The sequence below is a fragment of the Arctopsyche grandis genome, chromosome 9 (genome assembly GCF_051622035.1).
Source record: "Arctopsyche grandis isolate Sample6627 chromosome 9, ASM5162203v2, whole genome shotgun sequence".
Lineage (NCBI taxonomy): Eukaryota > Metazoa > Arthropoda > Insecta > Trichoptera > Hydropsychidae > Arctopsyche > Arctopsyche grandis.
In genome coordinates, this window is record NC_135363.1 from 4,703,018 (window position 1) to 4,728,336 (window position 25,319).

Below are 25,319 nucleotides of genomic sequence, written 5' to 3' on the forward strand. Positions count from 1 at the left end.
GCTTATTATTATGATTATTTTTACTATCAACAATTTTATACCTTGACAAGGAGAGTCGATCTTATTATAATCGTTCAAGTTGGAGTAGGAGTGGGTAACACAGTCCTAGTTTAATGTTAAATGGACGGTCGGATTTTTAAATAAAATTTTGCACGATTTCCATAGTTTGCATTTATGAACATATGATTATTGCACGCACGAACTTATACAATCATCTAATCGTATTAATGAGAGAAAATGTCGTCAAACTCAATCGTAATATTATTTTGTCGTTGTCGTATCGAAGTGTTAATTTATGGTATGTAGTATACGCGATTTTCAAATCACGCCAAAGTATGTAATACAATAATTTACATCGATTTTCTCCGAATTGTCGTAACGCTCGGGTGTAACCTTTAACACAGGTGTAAGGCGATGTAATGCGCGGATTCATTTGTATGTGGGAGTGGGCGGGTTGACAGTTATAGTGGTTGGCTTAGGGGGAGGAAAAGGGGGTGGCATTTCCCCAAGGAGAGGCATCAGCTTCGTTCGTGTGCCACCCCTGGAGAGACCAGCTCATGATATATTCGCCGACAGGATCATTGACATTCCACCGCGGTAAATTTGACATTTACGCTAAATGGTTTCCTTTGCGAATAACGTAAGGGGAGGGCTGGAAAAGCGCATTCACGTTCGCCCTTCCTTCCCCGGTGTATATGTATAAAAGAATTTCCATGTATTTGGTTTTTTATGTCGCATTGTTCGATGTTGAAAGGTGAAAAAATATGTTGGGAATATTTTGATTTTTTTGTGTATGTTTCGTATCGTGGATCGTTACACTTCGATATGATGGACAATTTTATTGTTTGTTTCATGTTGAGAAGGGTGTTGTGTTAAGTGTTTTTCTGTTGCTCTGAGATAGGATGATGATTTGGTGGATAGAGTCAATATTTGGTGTTGTAGACAAGATGTGTGGAATCTTATATCATTTTGACGTATTTGGTTTTAAGCAGGGCTGTGAAGTCTGATCAAAATTCACTCCGACTTCAATTTGAACGATTTTAGTAATATGAATTGTTTTGCCCACGTATAAAATCAATAGTAATAAAAATAATATTAATTTTCAAAATATAAAAATTAAAGGAATTAAAAATATTACTAAAAATTGACACGTAACCTAATTTATTGAATTATTGGTAATGAAATAGGTATAAATAAAAAAAAACATTTAAAGTACATGTGTTTGAATTTCATTCACAAAAAATCAATTTATCAGACCGAGGAAACAGCGGTTTTTGCCAGAACATATCGAAATATGACCAATTCAATGATTTTATTTATAATGTAATTTAAATTTATAATTTTTATAAAGAAATTATTGAATTTTAATTTATTAGTTGATTTTCTTCAATAAAATTAGAGGCTACTCTATGCAGTTGACGCATACCGTAATACATTAGAAGTAATAAAAATGAGTCAGAGTTGGTTGATTTTTTTTACGACTCTGACTCCGCTTGGAATGCTCCGACTCCAAGAGTCTGACTCCAACTCCACAGCCCTGGTTTTCAGCAATGTTTTTTTATTGATTAATGAACTATTGTATTGTTTGTAAATAAATATATGTATACTTTTGAGGTTTCATGTTGGCGGATAAGAAGAAATTATATTTATTATATAATAACTTTTATTTCCTGACCCAAAAGCTTTTTGAAATGAGCGATTGCTGCTTTGAAATTTTAAAATCCACACCAATCTATGTAAATTATTAAAATGGTGTCTTTCTTTTATCCCTACTGTGGCTGCCAGATAACACGAAACGACGTCAAAATTTTCATTTTTCGTCTTCTTCGTTTATTTTCTTCTATTGTATTGTATTTTTATGACTTTGACTTTCTCTGAATTCAGCAGCATGAAAAGTTTATCGCAAAATGTAGATTCATTCATATTATAATATGTTCAAATTGAAATTGAAATTGTAAGAAACCGAGTAAAAACTTTGTGAAAAACCCGTCCAGAATATTGTATCTTATTTCTTTTACGCCATTAATCAAGTGAATCTATTAAAACTACAGTCGTGGAAAAATGTATTAGACCAATTGTACAAAATGCTTTTGACCGAAAATATTTCATTGACAGTCTTTCCTAAGAAAATTTTAAATTTTATTCCATTTTCACTTCTCCAGTTATCTCAGACGGTCTCTTTTTGTAATTTTGAAAAACATGGTCTTTAAAATGACATCATGATACAATGTTTTCTTCCTTATTCTTTCTTTTTTAATCGATTTAATCGTTTTGACCGCACATCGGAATAATTTAAGTAGTTTAGGATTTTTTGTATGAGCCTTGTGCCTTTCATTTGATACTGGTATTTTTGGCATTTTTCAATAAAAGAAGATAAACATAATTAAAAACAAAACATAAAACGGAATCGACAGAAACAACGCGACGAATCCACCAATTTGCGTGAACGGGACAATTTCATATTTTTTAAATAAATAATAAGGGTAAAATAATAGAGAAATTCCTAATAAGATGCAATGCAGATAGTTTCAAATACCCAAGTATTTTTGGTTAAAGCCATTTATTACAAGTCGCCTAATTCATTTGTTGTTGTTTATTTCTGTATGTATTTCTCTTATGCAGCTTTCAAGTAATGACCTCTGAATTAGAAATCTGTAGTAGAAACCTACGACCCCATTGACCTTAGGCTGGTTTTTAGAAAGGATCGGAGCCTAGGATCAATATTCAATTCCATAGTTTTCAATATACAATGTATGACCATCAAATTTGGTACTTATATGTACTACGGTATCCTATCCTAGACCGTGAATGTTTTTTGAGAAAGGTCGGAGCCCGGAATTGAAGATCTTGTATACAAAAATTTCCCCCGCAACGTCAGGCAGGCTTGGAAATGCCTGGAAACGCAGTCTGGTTTCAAATTCAATATGCCTGTGGTGTATGCAAAGTATAGAGAGGTCAGTTTCTCTTAATTCACCTCTGGATGATATTCGGTTTTGGGGTAGAATAGAGTATGGGCACGCGAACCGCGAACCCCGTCGACCTTGCCGACCCCGCTATGATAATGAACAATTTCTAATTAACTTATTATTATTGTATGCACGTGTGTGTATGGGTTGGTTTCAACCTGGACTAACCGACTTAGGCCACCAAAGTTAATTAACTAATTTGTGTTGTTGTGTTTCGCATTAGCCGTATTCCGGTTCTTGGAATTTTGCGCCCCATTTTCGAAATGATAATGCGAAAAAATATGAACGGGAACGTTCGACCGTTCATTGTTTGCGGTGAGATAAAATTTTAACTGACGACCTCTCCTTTCTTTATTTTACAGCTTAATACAGTATCTGGAGTTGAGAATTAATAAAATTGTGAGCCGCGCTTCTTAAGCAGGCTGGGTATTTAGTGTTATGGTTAAAGTTTTTATTTTTAAGAACGAACGGGAAGCGCTCATTGCCGTGTTTTTATTATGGTGATTTCACGAATTTGTTGCGTTTCAGATGAAAATGGTGGAAAATTTATTTGATAATACAATGACTTTTTTTTTAACTATGTTTGTGCGTATGCATGTATGTGTGCGTGTGGCTTTATTTAGAATTTTATTTCGAAAAAGGCTCTGTAAATGAATTTTATTATTTATTTAATTGCTAAGCTTCGAAAGTAAAACATATTCCTCAGCACACATATTGCTGAGCCTGAATGTGATATTTTCCACCTGAGTGAGCGTAGGTTGTCGGACATTATTTTGACCTATTTGTCTGGTAGCCTGCGCTCATCATTATTTTCATAATTGAATGTGGTGTATGAGTAGAATTTTGATCTTCTCTCTTCTATTTGGGCCCCCAGAGATGTTTTGTATTTGCGGATAATGCTTATACATATACATATGAGTGCTGGCTATAGTTGCAAGTCATTCCCTACTTTGTATTTCATTATTTGATATTTTTATTTTATCTGTTACTAGCTGAGCCCGGCATGCGTTGCAATGCCACAATAACGCATGCAATTCCTGTTCCCATTTTTCAGAAAAACGCAGGCACATTAGAAATTATTCAATTGTTTGTTTATTTTACCCTGACAGCCCAGGTGGCGACGCGAACATATTTAAAATTATTGCGTTGCAATGCCACTCATTCCCGTGTTAGGGCGATTTTTTTTACAGAAACTATCGCGGACATATACACAATAACTCATGTAAGTTTCATCGCAATCGGTTGAATGGTATAGGAACGCATACGTGACTGACAAACACGGCAAACATTGATTTTTATATACCTATATATACATAGATAGATTATTATAATGCTATTGTTTTTAATGATTATGTGTAAATATATTTTTTGTCTGTATGTATGTATATATTTTCATTTTACTCATATTTTTTTCTACCATTGTGGCGCATTAGGGACATAATGAATATTTCAACATGCCAAGTTTGGCACGCGTGCCACCCACATTAGTCATCGCTATATACCCGTGTTTGCTTGTTTATCTACTATGTAAATTTACAGTTCACAATTTAAAACTAAATTTGGTATACATATGTATGTATGTATGTACTATTTAATAGTCATTTCACTTAGACTGTAGACCAAGCATCGGCAGCCTATGGCATCAAGTGGTTCATTTGACAATTTTAAGTTACCCACTTGTGTTAATCAATTAGAGCTAGAGGTTTTTTTTCATACATTAAGTACAAAAAAATATATATTTTTAAATATTTTCTTTGAGAATATGCGTCAGGTCAAAAATAATTTGTTATTTAAAGACAACAACTTGAGTTTGTAAATAGAAAGGTTGTTAATATCTTAAATTACAAAGCAACACGATCTGCACAACACGAGAAATTGAATCTAAATATGGAGAAATACGATGGTTAAGTCGAGGCAAAATTCTAAATATATTTATAGAGGGCTTTGATGACATATTTACTATTGAAATCAATAAAAATGATCTCAAGCACAATGATAAACATTAGTTTTTAAGACTTTTCTCAACGAAATAATGAACGACTCCTACGAAAATACTTCACTTTTTGTTTGTATAAAATTGATCTTGTATTTAATTCGTCGAATGACTTTTAAAAGTTTAATCGAAAATACCCACAGATTCGAAACATCTTCTTAAAATTCACATTTTCGTTGTTGTTGACCCGTAGCCAAAAAAGGTTGCCGATGCCTGCTGTAGACGTTTTTGAAAGGGTTCAAATGGTCCTTATTCAAAATTTCCGAGCAACGCCCGGTACTTCAGTTAGTTCTAAATATATGTACGTATATGAAGACGAATGTTTGTTTGTTTTTCCACTATGCAAATCTAGAATTTTCAGTTGAGAAATACAATTCTCATATCGCAGACCGTTTTTTTCAGCTATTATTTATTTTTTCAGTTATTTGAGACATATGTATATATCATAGCCAGCAGCATAGCTCGGTCGTTAAGCTTCTGCCTATCACCGAGAGGCGCCGGGTTCGATCCCATGAGCTGACCTCGATTGAAAAGAATTTTTCTGAGTATATCTGTACTGCTGGTCAGACTTGGATATTTGTGACTCGTTTCCTATCAGAGTTTGCCAATTTCTCTGATTTCATTGTTGAAACGGTTCCCGATTAAAATTGGCTAAAAATCCTTCCTACCTACTATGTCACCACTATTTGAGTATGATTAATGTAAAATAAAATTTATGTACAATTCATATATGTCTCGTTAATTTGCGAGTTTTCAGTGTCTCGTAATTCAACGATTTGTAATAAAAATGCTGCATTGTTTGTAATTGGCCAGGAAGGGGCACTGGGGTTTACCTGTAAGACCTTCCTGGTATATATGTAAAAAATAAATAAATAATATACATATAGTATTTTGAAAATGGTTTTATTCTAACTTAAATAATACTGGACTACTTCTAGTGATATAATAAAACAACATTTCACATTATTTTAAATCGAACACGTTTTCAATCTATAACATAAAATAATAGCTAACCTTTGCCAAACATACAGATAATACATGTATGTACTATATTTCAATATTTATGTATGTATGTATATAGAAAGACAATACATTGTCTTGTCGTTTTCAAACAATTTGTCAACGGCGACAAGCGAACAAGACACAACTCAAATAAGGGCCTTTAGAGGCAGACTTGGGCAGGTTTAGGGGCAATAGGGAGGGTTGGGGGATGAAGGGTTTTGTTGGCAAACGGCTGATTGAATTATCGCGTGAAGTGCCCACTCCATTACCACCCCCAGCTGATCAATACCTCAAAAGCCTTCACCTCGAAAATCGATTCGCAGGCCGGATGTGAATGGCGGACTCAATTTTGACCAAATAAATTAATGGTATTATGCTAGGCAGGGTATTATGTACGAGCATACCGAATGATGGAGGGAGAGAAGGGGTGGTATTAAAAAAGTAAACACTATTTAGTCGACGATGATCGTGCAACGATTCGATCTTCAAATATTCAAGTCGTTCACGCACCACTTTATGTCTGAATTATTCACGATTGAGTGCTTTTTTTCCCAGTTGGCGGGATATTTTTGTTGAATTCGTTGACGCGATAAAAGTGGCGTTTTTCATATGAGATAAATAATTGATCGGTTATTTTGGAAAATGCTGTAGCAATTGTTCAGTCGATAGAGCGTTTGTTTAAAAGTCTAAGGGGCCCATTTTAAATGTTGCGATGCATTTATTTATCGATGATCCAGTCCTCGACATACTTTCAAATTGGTGTAGTAATTGCTGTCAGTAGAACATGTACATTTTCCTGAAGTCTGATTAGTTCGTTTAAAATTTTCTAAATAAAGAAGCGGTACATATGTATCTCCGTTAGTTATTAAGTCCACGTCGCCTTTTATTTAAAATGAGAATAAAGGTTTCTTTTTAAGATTATTTTCTACAACTACAACTACATATCATAGCTTTAACTTTTGGACTCCGTGTCTAAACTAACTTTATTGCAATATCAACACGAGGGCCGGTACGAGGGTGAGGTGAACGAGGCACTTGCCTCAGGTGAACGATGGAAAAAGAGCGGGATTGGTTATGTCTATGACTTTAAAAATTTGATGGAAAAAAGGACATTTGAAATTTTTAAGTTAATCAATTTCATTTTCGTAATAAAAATTACAAGAAGGCCTTTCAAAGTTTTTTGCATGCGGGCTCAAATATTCTGGTTATTTAGAGAGTGTGCTAGTAGCACGTTTGAGTAGCAGGTCACATTTTGCTTTAGTAATAGAATTTTCTACAGAATTAGAAAAAAACGATGTAAAATTTTCAAGTTAGATAACAATCTGAACAACATGTTCCTTATGATTATATATTTTAATAGGTCAACTTAGCGCACTCTTCTTCGAACAGTGATCCATTCAGCTCATATTCTTCGAACAGTGATCCAAACTCATATAGATCATTTAGAGACAATTCAGAAGCGTTTTCTGCGCCATTTAACCCATAAGACTGGTCTTGTAAGATTGCTGCCAAATTATAATGACAGACTCGTTTTTTCAAGATCGCTAGTTTGTCTCATCGCAGAAGGATTTCTGATTTGTTACTTCTATACAAGATTGCTAATGGTATCCTTGACACATCTGTTTTGAACGAAATTAATTTTAACGTTAATGCCCAATTCACCAGATGTAGAAATCTGTTCTATCCACTAATTTGTCATAACAACACTTCATTTACATAATAGTATGTACAATCGCACGTATATGCCCGTCTTTGCGATAGTATGGATTATTGTCCCGACCTTTTTGCTGACTCTTTCAGTACTTTTAGGGCTAAGGTGAAGAAGCAAATCTGTGGTTGATTTGCTTCGTCACCTTCATTGTCATTAATTGTTTATTAATTTTAATATGTTTTTTTAATTTTTCATTTTTGTTTGCTTTATATTATTACCATGTGGTGCTGACTGTACATGGAATATAATATTTTCATTAATGTATGTATATTTTTTGTCACACTTTACTGCTTTCTTTTTTTATATTTTATTCTGTATGTGTGGCAATTTAAATAAAATAAAATAAAATATTATACACAAGGCTTTCTCAAACATCCGAAAAAAAATTTTGACTGTGACGCGTGTTTTTTTACCAATCATATTGGATAATTTCTGATTTCAAATTTTATACATATTTATATTAAGTTTTTATAGTATAAGTCATCTATCACCCCTCCTCCCCAAATTAAATTTATATTAGGCTCTCCCTTACGCACAGTATGTAAGTGTAATATTTTTGCTAAATATTTTAATAAATACTACATAGGGGCGCAAATCTGTTTATACGCTCGATTTCTCTTTTATTGTATTTTTATTCTGTATGTGTGCCATTACATATATTAAAAATAATAAAAAAAAATCTTTTGAATAAGGTGGCAAAATGTCTAGTCCCAGTTCTGATCAGCACATCAAAATTTCTGAAAAAAAATCATTTTCATCTCCGTAAATCCATTATATTTTAATCATGTGAGTTAAATGTGTATATTGAGTTCCACAACTCACAAGTAACGAATACTCGTAAACGAATAAACAATTTTCCAAATCAAGAATAGGTGACAGTCTTATTGGCCTGACAAAGACTGAAACCATTACCTTATATATATGTACGTACATACTATGTACCTGAAATGGATTTTCTATAATTTGTCACTAATACAATTTCAACGTATGTATGTTTTCTACACATGCAAACATTACAATGTACAATTTTTTATACAAACACAATGGTGGGTTGTGGAGAATGCTTTTGGTGGTAATGCATTTCTATAACTCTTCACACCAAAACCGGTTTTATTAATATTGGTGCTGCAGTACCACAGTTCCTATGGACGAGCCGCGCATACATGATATTTTCTGTGAACGTTAATGTGTTGTTTTTCGTTGTATTTCATAAAAAAAAGCTTACGACCATCACAAAGCATTACAGGATAAATCTCACACATTAAACGTGTCACAGGTGCTACATAAAACACCTCAAACACCGAGCTAATCAAAAATTAAACAAAAAGAGAACAAAGTAGCCATTTCGGACGACGGCCAGGTAATCTGACGCACTCGTTCGTAATCCCACGGACTAAAACCGCAAAACCCCGTCGTAATATTACGAAACGTACCGCAAAATAATACATACGACATTAAGCGAGATCCCTTAAATTGCACGTCGACTTAATCCAGATTTCGCCATTATAAATTAGATTGAACAAAGGGGAGAAAAGCTCGCTCGGGCTTTCCGTTTTTTCTTCTTATCCTCCACTATTCTTTTCAACCCGTTTAATGGAGAGTTTTAAACGAATTTCCTATCTGGAGGGGAGATCGTGGCGTGTTTGCCGTGCATACATACGTGTTAATTGTAACGATGGGTATCTTCGAAGGGGAGGTCATCCTTTGGTATGCTTTTGGGAGTTGAATCTTCTGTTGGCGAACTTTAAACGAGGCGATTTATTATTTAGGAAATTTTCGGCATTTAAGATTTTCATTATTCAGAGGAGCCTCTTAGCGACTTGAGACTCCCGCGAGATTCGAAGCGGATGAAAAATTCATTCGCGGGAAACGAAGTCGAATGATTATTATATTGGAGATGTATGTACATATTTATGTACATATATAGGTGAGCTCATAAGGTAAGAAAATAAATATTGAATATGTACATATAATATATCGTTCTCATCATCATTTGAAGCTATCCATCATTCATATAAAGGTGGTCATTCGCGTAAAAATTTGTCTGCAGACAAGTTTCTTGAAATTTCTGATATACCAATAACTTGTCTGTCAATAGTTTTTTTTATTTTTTGATAGGTTTTATTTCACATCAGGGCTCGAAATGGACGGGAGCGCATAGGAATGCTGCTCCCTTTCGTGAAATCCAGAAATGTAGCGCTGCCTCTCGTGAAAAATCCATTATACCCTTTCGTAAATATAAAAATTGTTCAGTCTTGCATGTTTCTCTGATGGAAAAACTTGGAGCGTATCAAGTAAATCAGTAATGAGTAATTTGAGAAACCCGGACTCATCAAAATGTCAATCTATTATGAATACGTATAATATATACACATATGTGCATTTGAAGACTTTTAAAGATACTCTTCTTCGAACAATGACCCATTGAGCTCATATTCATCCCCAGGACTTTCTTAAACATTTGAAAATATTTTTCATTTTAATTGAAAATATTAAACAATGATAATATTAATTAATTAAAGATGATATTAAACCAAAGTCTGGCCAACAACTATGAGGAATTGAACCGTGACCACTCTGCTCGAAAGCATAATATACTAACCACAGGTCCACGCCGCTACTTAAAAAGGTATACATATGTATATACATATCCATCAAAATTGAGCTTATGTTGGTTTGTTTGAATTTCTCGTTGCGTTTCGAATGCGAAACTTTCGAAACTGATAACAACTATAATATCTCTTGAGAAAGTTTTAATATTCCTTTGAGTTTCTCATGCGAATGTAATCTCAATATCATAAAAAAGCTACAATATAAAATGAGAGCACTTAATATGTAATATACTAAACATGTACAAATTTTTCATCATTTTCACGATGAAAATTTTCTAATCACCAAGTATATGTATATGTAAATATATATTCAGGAATGCTTGTAGAATTTAATTTATTGTATTTTGACATGCGGCAGAATTTATTCGTCGGTCGACACTTAACCTAACCTAACCTTACCTAACCCGAACCCGTGTAAGTGTAAAATAAATATTAATACACGAACACACGTGTGTTAAATAAGCGAACACGTGTCTCTTTTCACGCGTGCCATTTTCTTGTTCGTTCACCCCTTTATATCGATTTTACAATGAAATATTCAATGAATACATTATATTTCTGAACGCGTCTCCCGTCAATTCAAACGGAAAATATTCGCCATTTTCCAATATGGCAACTCATACGAACGCGCAAATGTACGTACGTACGTACTTATTTACTCAAATTTAAATTGAATTCAGATGTATTTGAAAATAGCGTGTGACATCAATTCAGCGTACTTATGTACATGTGTATCGAAAGTGTTGGGTCTTTTATATATTTTTTTAATATTATAGTTCAATAATATTTTTTATACAAATGTAATTAATTACTGCCGCAGTCCTCTTTATTGGGATGTTTTTTTAGTTATACTAATGTAGTAGATACTGTACATAAATCAGATTTATATTCTTATTTTATTATTTTCTAAAAATTAATTGAGAGAAAGAAATATTTATGTACATATTATTTTATCAATTTTGAAGACGACTTGGTAGATATTTGGTGCAATTTTTCTGCGCGCACACATTAATACGGGAGGAAAAGCCTGTTCCTCTTGTTCCTGCTGTATCCTGCTCGCGCAAATTAAGTGAGTATGTACGTGAGTATGTACCGTTTACCATGCACCATTTTTCTTTTGATCTTTCGACTTAAGATCTTTCGATTTTCGATCTTTGCCTTCCGATATTTGCGTTTTCTGTCATTTAACATTCTGTCTCGTCACGGAGACCAAAGTCTAATACGTTTGTATGGACAAGGCGCTGGGGTCCAACCCTCTGTATTATAATATGTTTATTCAAATTGTAATTGAAATTGTATAAAATAATTAAGCCAACGGGACTTTTAAAAACAATCGTCAAAAATTTTCATTTTTAAAAGGTTATTAAATTTTTAATTTAAAATATTCATAAATTGTACATGATAAAATCTAAAAGTAATCGTGTAGAGTTAGCACTTCAAAAATAGGTTCATTGCGTGCAATTACATATATCAAAAATATTAATGTTTGCTGTTTTAAAATGAAAAATTATGCAAAAAATACGAATTAAATCGTGAAAAATAAAGGCATCGTTCGTGAAACGAGTTTTCCAAATTTTGGTGATTCAAAGTGATCAAAGTGAAACGTCGACTTTTCCATTGTCGCACGTAATAATAAATTACGGCAATTGTAGAAGCGACTGGCGCTCTCTCGTTCTCTTTATGGCGGGTCGTTCGCTTTGGAAATGCTCTTTGAAAACTCTATTTTTCCACTAGGGGAGGGGGAGGGGGTGCTGCGAAAGATTGAACAACGGTGGTTTGACCAATTGCATTAGCGAGTCATGCGAGGATTATTAATACGAGCGATCGAGCACGTTCTGATGTCAAAAAGCGCTTCCGACGCAAATATCTGGGTCACAGGTCAAAATGTGACACTTTTTTCATTATTACATGGGTATTAGTATGCTTTCAAACTATTATACGTATATTTACATACATACATACATACTTATATTACGTAATCGTTTCCCAGAAACGTTTTTATCGTTTATTGAATTATTCACGCGAAAAAGTTGTCGTTTTAAAAATTTTTCGATGATTCGAAAGTGTTCGAAAATTCAACGAAACTCGTTCTTCATTCTATAATTGGCTGATTGAAATCAGTTGTTAATTAAAATTCACTCCACTTTTAAGTGGATCGTGTAAATGTTTGATTTAAAATACGTGCAGCGGTGCTTTTTAAACCTTTGCTTAGTTTAAAACTTTCATGCTTTGGAAGAATTGTAAAAACACTCCTCCTTTTTAATTACATGATTGGAAAATATATCTGTTTAATCCTTTCTACTTACTAATTTATTTCTACGATAAGCTTTCAAGGTAAATTTCTCCGCTTGAACAATAAATACCTATACATCAATTCTAAAAACTGGAATGAAATCTTTTCAATTGTTATACATTTACTTGTAATCATCGAAAATAAAATGGTAACCTAATTACGCACTTCAGACTTCAACTTTCTATGCTGTTTTTAAGTCATTTTTATTTGACAATTTTGAGATCAAATTGAAAAAAAGATTTGAAATTGACCATAATAAAGCCTCTAGTTTATTGTTTAGTATAATCTTGTGTTTCCACTCATCTTCCTTGTGTTCTCCCTTTCACCATTTTACATTCTCTCAGGTACCATTCGAGCACTTCTTTCGTCCATTCTTCTTTCTACGTGAATCTCTCATTGCCATTTCAATTTCTTCACTCACTCTATGTACTATGTCAACTACTCTTGTCATATGCCTCACAACTCTCATAGTGCATAGGATTTCGTGCAGAATTTTGACAATCAATGCAAAACACATTTATCGAAGGTCGTTTTCAGATTATTGATTTAAAACCTGCGTTTATAATTTCAAATGTCTCTTTATTTACTCTTCTTATTGGGCATGTCTATATTAAACTTATTGTTATTTTATTTGTTGATTTTACACGTTAAAAAACAGCCTGCGGCCATCTTGTTTCTATTTTCCTTCTACACAAGAATTTAATTGATTCTGAAAAAAATATAATTTCTTGATATATTTGAGGGAAAAATTATACATTATTTTTTTCTTACCTACATTTATTTTTTTTAGTTCTACTTTTTTCTGCCCAGCTACATATGTATGTATGTTAGGCCAAAACACACTGAGTGGTATCGGACGTCACGTCTTTGGCTTCCCGCTATGACTGTAAACAGTGGGTGTTCCCCAAACCGAATTCGGGTGTAGTTGGGAGGTCGCTCGTCTACGCATATCCATATGCAACCAACAAGTTTCTCCTACATTTCTTCAAATATAAGATTCACCGTTATTGATCACTGCCAAGCAAGGATAAATATAAGGATACAATATTACCGAAAATGCTCCAGGGGGAGATTTTTGGGACTGTGTACCATGCATATACATACATACACGTATGTTTACTTGAGGTGTGCGTGCAATTCGCACGGCAAATTTCGGGTATTAATTCCTAACGCATGTACGCTTTATGTGTTCATACGTTGTTGTTTATTTTGTACTTCGTTATGTACAGTGTTGTTTTTTTTTATTAGAGCAGTGATGTGCGGTTGTTATTGTGCGATATCCATGAACAACCGTCTCGCTCTCCGATGAAAGGGTCTCTTAGACTGTATTCGTTACGGGAGGTGGCCTCATGTTGAGGGCTTTAAGGGTAAAATTCCTTGACCTTTAAAGCGGGCTTTCAACTGTGTACCATATCGGTCTCCGTGACGAGCCATAATGTTAAATTACAGAAAACACAAATATCGGAAAGCAAAGATTGAAAATCGAAAGATCTTAAGTCGAAAGATCAAAAAAAAGGGTGCGTGGTAAACGGTACATACTCACGTACATACTCACTTAATTTGCGCGAGCAGGATACAACAGGAACAAGAGGAACAGGCTTTTCCTCCCGTATTAATGTGCCCGCGCAGAATACGGGAGGAAAAGCCTGTTCCTCTTGTTCCTATTGTACCCTGCTCGCGCAAATTAAGTGAGTATGTACCGTTTACCATGCACCCTTTTTTTTTGATCTTTCGACTTAAGATCTTTCGATTTTCGATCTCTGCCTTCCGATATTTATGTTTTCTGTAATTTAACATTCTGGCTCGTCACGTAGACCCGTACCATATATATGGGCTAGAGGTGCTGCGTTTTTCACATGTTTAAAAAGTAGGTAAAAAAAACACGTACCACATGCCGGTTACCTGACAACTCGTTCACAGAATTTCCGTTGACCGATGACGCGCTCCCGGCATTTCGTATACGGCCATCTCTTTCTCTGACCGTTCGTTCACCGATATCTCATTTACTCACGCCTCGCTCCCGGCATTTTGTATACCGCCATCTCTCTCACCGGCCCTTGGTTCACCGATATCTTCGTTCACAAATATAAAATAAGTCAGTGCGTTTTCTCTCTTGATCTGTTAATGTATGCAGCTGGATCGCGAGTTATTCAAACTATATTGTCGGAGAACCGAAGGTAGCTCAAGAGGCGATCGTTGATGAATAATCCTACTATATGTATGTACGGATGTATGTACATATATACGTATATTATTTTGTAATTTTCAAAGTTTGTTCCTGGTTTTTGGAACGTCAAGCTCAGTGGGGAACGCATGGAAGCGGATGGCGTTCTCTCTCATCGCATTGTCCCTAACTTTTAATTGTTTTGGCCCACGTTTCCCTGGGGGAAAATTACGCACTTTGTATTGTGCTGTCCTTAGCGGGAATTTAATATACTTTATAACGCTCTCCTCAACCGCTTGTTGATGTTTTATGAATGTCGTCGTGAGACCTCTCCGTCTTCATTCATACGCTCACATTATTTCACGACGCTCTCACTCGAAATGAACTATCTTAGATTATATCGCGGCCAGTCTTCACGACTGTGTGAAATAATTAAATTTTGAATAAATTAAATTGATTTTAGTATTAAAGTAATTACGCGGCTCGTTGTGCGGTTCCGTAGTGTAGCGGTTATCACGTCTGCTTTACACGCAGAAGGTCGCCGGTTCGATCCCGGCCGGAACCATTTTTTTAATTTTAATTTTTAATTAATGGATTCTCAGTATTATATAACTCTCTACAAGATGTCGTCCGCCTTTGCATATTAATTAAATTTTAAAAACATTTAATGACATTACATTTATTTATTTTTACTTTATCTATGTACGTAGTAACAATAGATGAAGTTTTGTGATTATGCGAAAATCCGAACTCGAGATTTTGTCTGATTTGAATCGATTACTGATCACGTTTTAATTATTTAGAAAAAAATGCGTGTGTGTGTCTGTGTATTTTGGGGATTTTTTGAACACCGTTAGTCCTATCGAACTGAAACTTGGTATCGGTTACTGAAATTTTTATCGATATGACGTAAATTTTTTTTCAAATTTTTAATTTGACCGAAAATGGTACCACCCCTTATAGGTGTCCTCTTTTTTTTACATAGCTCTTCTTACTTCGCCTTACGATTACTATTATTTAAGTTTTTGAATTCAATTATCTCCCAAACTGCTAATCAAACTGAACTGAATTTTTTTTACATTTAATAGAAATTATAAATTTTATACCACAATATTTTTCAATTATTTTTTCCTAAACCCAAAGTAATACTTTTACTCTAGAGAATTGAGGTTTTTTATGTTTTTCTCAGAAACCTTTTAATTAATTGAACTGAAATTTCATATATATGTAGAAGTTTAAGCTTAATACCAAGTTATGTATAAAATTTGGTAAGCGTCCGTTAACCGGAAGTGGCAGTTTACTCTTGTTTGATTTGTCTTCCATTATTTTTTCGAGTATTTTTGAATTGCTCCAAGTTCGATCGTTTTCTATCCATCTGATTTTATTGTTGAAACGGTTCCTACCAAACTGGCAACTTATCCTCATTTATCATCATTATTTGAATTTAATTTCAAATTTGTAATCACACTATAAATTTACATTTTATTTTATTTTATTTATTTACATATTAGCCAAAGTGATATTACAGAATACTATAACGCGTCACTGTGACCAGACATATAAGCATATACAAATCTAATATATAATTTCAAAAGACACTTTAAATGAAAGTATATTTGTAAATATGTTTGTGTGTTCCCATACAAAGTATTTTTATATGGGAACTTCGTAAATAAAACAAATGATTCGATATATTTTTTTTCAATTCAAATAAATTTAATAAAAAAACAAATAAATATATTTACTATAAGATTCACCATGTTTAAGCTGTTTATATTACAAATACTGAGCGAAGCCGGGTAAAACAACTAGTACTATATTGTATATAAGAAAATTTGCGAGACATCTATGTTACAGATAATACATTTTTGAAATCATATTAAAAAAGTGGTAACATAATGGGAAGGATGGTTTTTGATAATTTGTTGGAGGAACCGTTTTGACATTGAAATCAGATAAATTGGCAAACTATGATAGGAAACAAACGACTTCCTCACAAATATCCAAGTCTGGCCAGCAACATTAAATATTATACTCGGAATAAATTCTTTGGAATCGCGATCAGATCAAGGGATTGAACCCGGTGACCTCTCAGTATCAACACAACCACCACGCCATGCTGCTGGCTAATATATATAGTACATATTTTGAAATTGGCCATAGGTGTCGCCCTGCGGCAATCCCATAATGACACAATAAAAATAAATTTGAATAAACGGAAATATTGCATTGTTAAAAAGAAATAACAAAAAATGCAAAATTTTCTATAGAAAGTGTAGGGGACATGAAATACATATTTCCATAGCAGTATATGTACATATGTATGTATGTAGTATACATCGGAGTTAGCCCTTTCGCAGCTATTTCATTCCATACATATGTATTGTATATGTGGTTTTATTTCATTTTTTCGTTCACGCGGAAAACTCTCACGTCCCGGGTGGGCACGTTCCCGTCCCGGAAAATACGGTCACGGCGCGGAAAATGGCCGCACCTAAGTGGATCATATACGTAGGACTGTTGCCATCTATCTTCCATTATATCGGCGGCGATCGTAAATCTAGCGGTACGAGTTCTGTGTGTGGATGGGTTGGAATCAGATCCGAGCACGTATGCACCCCTGCAGCGTCGTTACGTGATCGAACTTCCGTTTCCGGTCACTGCAACCGATGACGTGTTCGACTCAACTCGTGCACGTCAAATGGGTTATGGCTTGTGTGGATTATGCGGTCGAACGAGTTGTGGGATTTCAAACCGTGTGTGCTTCGGGATTATGTTCGGTGAAGGGTATTATGGGCTTTAATGAAAAAAATTAATAATTACTAGCGCACTGACTCGGCGCTACTCTGGTATTTTATGTTTGGTTACGGTCTCTGCGCCCTACCAAAATCCATCTACTATCTAAGCTAGAATTTCGCGACATATTATACTAAAGTTGACGATTCTATATATAGAAATATGTGAAGTTGCATAGTGGACAAAAAATACTTGCCCGTCGTCGCTCGGGTGGTTTTATTAGAGTTTTTGAATCTTGGGCTCAAAATTTTCCTAAAGGTCTGACCGAACTATGCGCCAGTCGACCGATATGATCCGACACGTCAATACGCGACCAAATATTGTTTGTATGAAATTAGGGGTTCCAAAAAACCGCCCGAAATAATAAGCTGGTTTTCGGTTTTTTTAAAAATAAAAAGCCGGTTGGCCGGCTTTCACCGGTTTTAGAAAAATACGATTTTTTTAAGTTTAAAATTTTTATATCGAAAAAAAAATGTAAATATGTATATATTTGCATAATATATATCTATATTATGCAAAAGAAATAGTTTTTTATAAATTAAATTAAGTTATAAACATTATGAACTTTCATAAGATCATTACTTTATATTATTATTACAAATATTACAAATAATAAAATTTGTATTATATGTACATATATCACAGTCGTAAAATGGCAGATCCTAAATACGCACATATAATTAAATGATTTAAATAAGCTAGATATATTATAGATAAAAAGATTTCAAAGTTGTTTTTACGCATCTGTTTTAGCTTAAAAAATCCAAAAGCAACCGTTGCAAATTTCGGAAACAAATTCATTTGAAACGGCAAATTCATTTGATCACGAACATTTTAAACCCATAATAAAAGTAGGTATGTGGCCTCAATATTTAAAGGGCAATTCCTTCGAAGAAAAATCAATTATATTTCGGAAATTCCTATGCATTTTGCCATAAATCATTTGACTACTTTTTTTGATGTTTTCAAGTATAAGGATTTGCGATAGATAAGGATGCTTTCTATACCTGAAGTTGGGTAGGCCATTGAAACTACACACTTTCAATAATATTTTATTGGTTTATGACCTGGTCCATTACTAAATCTCAAAGAAACCGCTTAAGAAAGAAAGTAGTGTAGCTTTTTTTTTTGTTCAAAGAAATATACGCCTATACCTAAGAGCGTTTATACACATTTATTTTGATCTATCATAGAAATTTAAAATTCATAATTGTTAATTTTGAGGAAAAAACATTAATTAAAGAAAACCTTAAAAAGCCGGTTTTCGTTTTTTTGAAAAATGGTCAAAAAGCCGGCTTTTCGGTTTCGGTTTAAGCCGGTTTGGAAGCCCTAGTATGAAATTATATGAGACATCACGCAGTACGCGTCACCCGACAGAGTTGCCTTTTGTATCAACTTTGTCGTGTCGTAGCCATCGACTGACGCATAGTGCGTTAAGACCTTAAGGTACCACTTTATATAGAAAGTTGTAAAATTGCATTTTGGACAAACTTGCTTGCCCGGCGTCGCTAAAATATTTGTATGGGGGTTCTTTGATTCTGAGCTCCAAGCTATTCCAAAATCTGCCTAGGGATCCGCGAGATAGTATGCCAAATTTGGCGGTTCATAATAAATAAAATTGTGAAATTAAATGGTGGACGTTTAAACATAATTGTCCGGCGTCGCCCGGGAATTTTTATGGGAGTCCTTTGATCTTGGGTTCCAAGCCTTCCAAAGTTGGCCTTTGATACTGTGCGATAGTATGCCAAATTTGACGGTTCGATATAAAGAAAATTTGGAAATTATAAAGTTGAAGTTTAAACATACATACTTGCCCGGCGTCGCTCGAACATTTTAATGGGAGTATTTTGATCATGGGTTCCAAGACTCCAAGTTGATCTTTGATACTGTAAGATAGTATGCCAAATTTGACGGTGCTATGTATGTATGTAGAAATGTGTAGTGGACAAAATGAAATTGCATGGTGGACAAACATACTTACCCGGCGTCGCTCGGGAAGTTTTTGGATCTTGAACACCTTGAACACCTTTCAAAATCTGCCTAGGGTACTGTTTTATAGAGAAATATTTGGAATTGCATATTGGACAAACTTACTTGTCCGATGTCACTAAGGGCGAAATCACCCAGCGGTGAATGTAGCACTTGTTTATTTTTATTAGATACTTTTAAACATGTGAAAAAAAATATGTGTGCCATTCAGTGCCGTGCCCGGCCATTCATGGAGCGCCTGGCCCACAATGATTCTCTGAACCTTTGTATTTATCCTTGCTTGACAGTGATCGATAACGGTGTATCCCATATTTGAAAAAATGTAGGAGACCACCAACGGCGAGGAGCCATGCACATGATGTGCCGTTCATCGCTGTATGTTTTCACCTTAAGGCATTTCTATGGGAGTTCTTCGATCTAGGCTCCAAGCCCTTTCAAAATCTGTCTAGGATACCGTGAGATAGTATTCTAAATTTGACGGTTCGTTATTAATAAAATGATGAAATTGCACAGTGGACGTTTAAACTTATGTACTTGCCTGGCGTCGGTCGGGCATTTTTATGAGAGTCCTTTGATCTTGGGTTCCAAGGCTCCCAAAGATGGCCTATCGTGAGATAGTATGCCAAATTTGACTCGTCTTTCCACTCATTGATCAAAGGTTTCAGTCCACGTGGATCACTTCATACTGATTGGATGGATTCCAAAATGTATCTTTTTGATATCTTCATACTTTCTACACACTCGCTACATATGTACATCGCATCCGTTTTTTATATATATTATTATTGTAGTAAAATGATAAATTTCATAATAGAGTAACATATTTTCCCGGGATTCTTATAGTTCTTGAATCCTAGGCTCTTTTTTCTCCAAAAATTTGCTTAAGGAACTGTGGGATGGTCTAAAGTCGAAACCCGTAGCTTTACACATAGCAGAAAATCATTAATGTACATACATATGTAGATGTATACAAATATTCACATGTAAAAAATAAGGTAAAGCAGCGTCTAAATTTAGATACACGGAACCACAACTGGTACACATAGCAATTTCAATAAGTTATCAACGCGGTTTGGAGATAAAACACTGCGATAACTTGAACCGAATTGACAAATTGATACAAATCTCAAGGTGACTGGAGCACTGTACTCCCGTGTCTCCATATTCATGTCGTGTTTCCGTGCGCGCCTTGTATCTTGCAAGTTGTACTAATTAAGTCATACATACATACATACGTATATCATGATTGATATTTTGACTTCTAAGTAACCATGAAATTAGTAACACCACAATGTATGTATAGCCACATGGTTGACAGGTGCACTAATGTTGATATGAAATTTCCGACCATTTGCAAGTAAGTAGTCATTATCCGCGAGCTCACGTTTAGTTAATTTCCAACTGCAGCACCGTTTGAAGTGATTTGCAGCACGCGATTTATCGGTCCGCGAAACTTCACTCAAAACAAACGACATGCAAGATTGATGCGATTAAATCGATCAATTGTGTGCATTTTGTGGAATTGATTGGACACGACGAAGGCGTTTTGTGAAAATTTAACGAGAACCGTTTGTTTTCGGGGCGTGCATTAATGATGAGCTGCGATCGGAGTTTACCCAAATCGGCGTTTCTAAAACTGCGATGTTACTCGTCGACATGTTAATTTGTCTCTTGGGTGACCAGATACGTCGATAGGACAGATTAATTCCGGTCAGGTGACCTGTATGTCACTAAGTTTATCATCTAGTTTTCCATCCGGTCAGTTTATCAACTTCAGATTAAAATTCGTTTGATCAAAAGCCTTTTGAAGTCTTTTAAATTTTAAGGAAATTTTCGATTGATTAAAATATAGTACTACCAATATACATATTATATATACAAAATCGTTTAGGGGGCATTTTTTAAAACCTTTTTAGCAAGACAGCACGAAAAACGGTCGAAACAAGACAAGGATGAAAAATACATATGCATATTAGATTTTTAGTAAAACACTAGCTGAACCCGGTATGCGTTGCAATACCTGAATAAGGCATGCAATTCCCGTTCCCGTTTCAAGTGATGGTTCAAGTGAACTAACGTTTCATCAACGCCGTGTCGTCATAAACCAACTGGTAACGTGGTTACCAACGAACACATTTTTTTGACTACACAATGGCGCTTCAAACTTTCGCGTCGGTAAAATCTTAATTACGAATATTATTATTAAGAGGTTTTTCCCATTTTTTTTCACAGTAAGCTTCCCAGACATGCATACAATAAATCCTGAAAGTTCTATTCAAATCTTGAAAGTTCGACAAACGGACAAATATATATTTAATTTTATATATACATACATATATAGATACTACAAGCGTGGATTAGTGGTTAGAATATTATGCTCATATTATGTCACGGTTCAATTCCCACTGGTAACTGTTCGCCAGACCTTGGTTTGTGACTCCAGGTCGATCGTTTCCCATCAGTGTTTGCCAATTTCCTGTAAATTCGCATGTCCTTTTCAACCTCTCTTGCAAATCTCAAGTTTTGCTATTGGCCATTTTTAAGCGGTTTATATTACAAATACCGAGCGAAGCCGGGTAAAAACACTATTAAATTATAATTACAGCATTCTATGATGATATAAATGGAAACATTATATAAAGCAAACAGAGTTCCTTCAATCTAAAACTCACGATTTGCAATAATAAAGCTTTCGTGACCGAAAAGTTTTCGGGAAAGTTTGAACTATTCACCACATAGTAAAGAATTAATCAGTTCCATGCCATGTCCGATGTTCGTCAATAATTAAGGAGTCGGATCCAAGAGGCTTGGGCATATCGTACCTGTGATGTGTAAACAAACCGCTCGCCCCATGGCGCCTTAAAAATGCCACCCCGCGAGTTTTAATCGCCCTCTCCCCTCCATCCCTTCACCCCAGCAGTTTCGCGTAGCATTCAATAATGCAACATCAACTGCTACCCAACAACTTAAGGTAAACACACACCCTGGGTATGTATATATGTATGTATTGATACGTGCCACTCGACACGATATAAACGTTTGCCCCGAAATGTTGAAAGCCTCAATAATTCAACAGTTGACTCTCTTGTGCCCTTTTACACCTGCCCGTTACATACGTGTGTACATATATTTGGATATCGCGTTTTTTGGAAAAAAATGGTTATAATTAATTCAGCTATTCTTGTTTCCATATTAGCCAGCAGTCTGGCTAAATGGTAGCGTGTATGCTTAGCACCAAGTGATCAGTGGGTTCGATCCGCCATACTGCTGTTTAGTTTTGGGGGTATTTGAGATGGCGGCGGTGTGTTTTCCGAAGAGGAAATTTTAGATAAAGGATGTTTAATATCGTTTAACAAGCGCCGATTCATTTATGTAAGTGTTCGGTGCTATTTTACATACATACTAGCCAGCAGTGTGGCTTAATGGTGGCGTGTATGTTTAGCACCAAGTGATCAGTGGGTTCGATCTGCTATACTGCTGGTTAGTTTTGGGGGTATTTGTGACTCCAAATCGATCGTATATTATCAGAATTTGCCAATTTTATCTGATCGTTGTTGAAACGGTTCCTCAAAATTGGCAGAAAATCATCTTTCGTGTTGTCACAAATCTTCTGTATTTATTGTATGTACAATTTGTAAAAATTATGTACGAATCTAAAATCCATTAATGTCTCAATGGATTAATTCTGTAATTAATTAATTAATTAATTGTTATTTCGTGTTTTTCAGCTTCGGGAAATACAGTGATTTATGTAATAATAAAATTTGTAATTAATTTCCCAGGAAGGCGCATTGGCGCATCTTCCTGTCAAGCCTTCCTGGTATATATCTATGTAAAATAAAATAAAATATTCTATTGTTGCCAATTGCTTGTATTGCAGTAGATACATATGTTGCGGGTTCAAATTACGGTTGGAATTGAAAAATTTATTTGATTTATTCCATGATTACTAGTCCATCGCTGCTGGGAACATTTGGATCAAATGTTAGAGGAAAAAATGTCTCCTCTTAGAGTTAGTCAATGTATCTACATATGTAAATCAATTTAAGAACCATAGGGAAAGGAAGTGGTGACCGGAAAAATGCACTCAAGATAGTTACACTCTTGGGACATATAAATTTTCAAAGATGATCAAGGAGGACTAACGCAATATAATAACAGGGGTATTTGTATGTTTTCCGAGGGTGCTAAACTTTTTTTGTGGAATTCTCTTGCTTTTTTAATGCTTTTAAAAATTATGACTTCTCAAAACTGCGCTACACTGCAATTTAGTGCATTTTTCTAGGAACCAGAGGAAGCATAGCCGATGGACACAATAGCATCCCCTCCCTCTCTCGCGAATTCGGCTATTCCTAATTATTTATTTTTTATTTAACCAGCAACATAGATCAGTGGTAAGCGTAATTCTTCCAATCGTGTGGTCATGAGTTCGATCCCCGGATTTCTGCTGGTAGCCAAACTTTGGTTATGTGACTCCAAGGTCGATCGTTTTCTATCGAGTTTGCCAATTTATCTGATTTCTTTAAAATGGTTCCAACAAAATTGCAACCCTTTTCTCACGAAAATTCGAGCGTACAGCATTTGCTGATTTATAAAATGCTGCCGATTTGTCCATAGATTTTTGTAATTGGCCTTGAATAATACTGAAAAATGTTTGACCATAGCTGTCGTGTAAAATAAAATAATGAGTACATTCCTGTATAGATAAATTTATTTATTTGATTTGAGTTGATTGTTGCAAGCATACGCTCGTATGCTGTTTGTAGTTCATACACATAGTACATACATATACATCAGGGCTGTGGAGTGGTTAAAAAAAATCACGACTCTGACTCCGACTCCGATTCCGATATTTACCAACAACGCGACTCCAACTCCGATATTTACCAACAACACGATTCCGACTCCGACTCGAAAATGTTAAATTTTATCAGGTTGTTTTCCTACCTTTGCAAATATTTTTCATGTTATAGGCATAAAAATAAATCAAACTTTATTAATTATTTATTTGAATTTATTCTTAAAAACAACATTGGTTCTATAAAATCTGTATTCATAGAAGCTCTCAAATCAGAATTGAGGATTTTAAGACTGGAAAATAACCGCTTCACGGATATTTGGGTTGGCGGCAATGCTGTAACGATCAAAGCTGAATCTTTTACGATTTCTGGATACTGCTGTATTGCCATTTTAACATTTAAATTATAAGCTCGGTCATTTTTTTCTACCATTTTCAATGCATCGTAAAATTCATTTTTAAATTTTGAAATAGAGTCTCCTTCGTCTGCTATATTGGGACTCAAACGAGGACGTTTTATTTCTTCTTGTTCATTGAGATATTTTTCAAAATCGTCTTCAGATTCAGCGGTGTCGGATGAAGATGATGATAATTCAAGTATAGATTGATCAAAGCTGCCTGATGTCGTCTCGTTTCCCACTCGAAGACCTTTCATGCGAATCGTTAATTGAAACAGAGCATTCTTAGCTCTATTTATTTATTCTTCCGTCAATATGAATCGAACCATGGGGTCAAAATAGATCCCAGCCAATAGAATATCATTATCCAGTAAATGTTTTTCTCTGCATAGTATGGCGTTTTTTTATTCCATCAGCAATAGTATTATTCTGAATTTTAGACAAACGAAAAATAATGCTCTTCCACTCCTTGTAAAATTCACCAGAAGTCAAGTCTTCTGCTTGCAATACTTTTGCCACGATATAAGGATGACGAAGCAAGACTTCAAGTTCGGAGAAAAAATGGTCGTAGTCGCTCATTTTTCACGACTCCACGAC

At 34.8% G+C, this 25,319-nt stretch overlaps 1 non-coding gene across 1 annotated transcript; it reads left to right on the forward strand.

Annotated features, from left to right (window-relative positions):
* Positions 1-15,233: 15,233 nt before the first annotated feature.
* Positions 15,234-15,306, forward strand: TRNAV-UAC (transfer RNA valine (anticodon UAC)). Its single transcript has one exon. It is a non-coding gene; the product is annotated as a tRNA-Val (tRNA).
* The last annotated feature ends 10,013 nt before the right edge of the window (positions 15,307-25,319 follow it).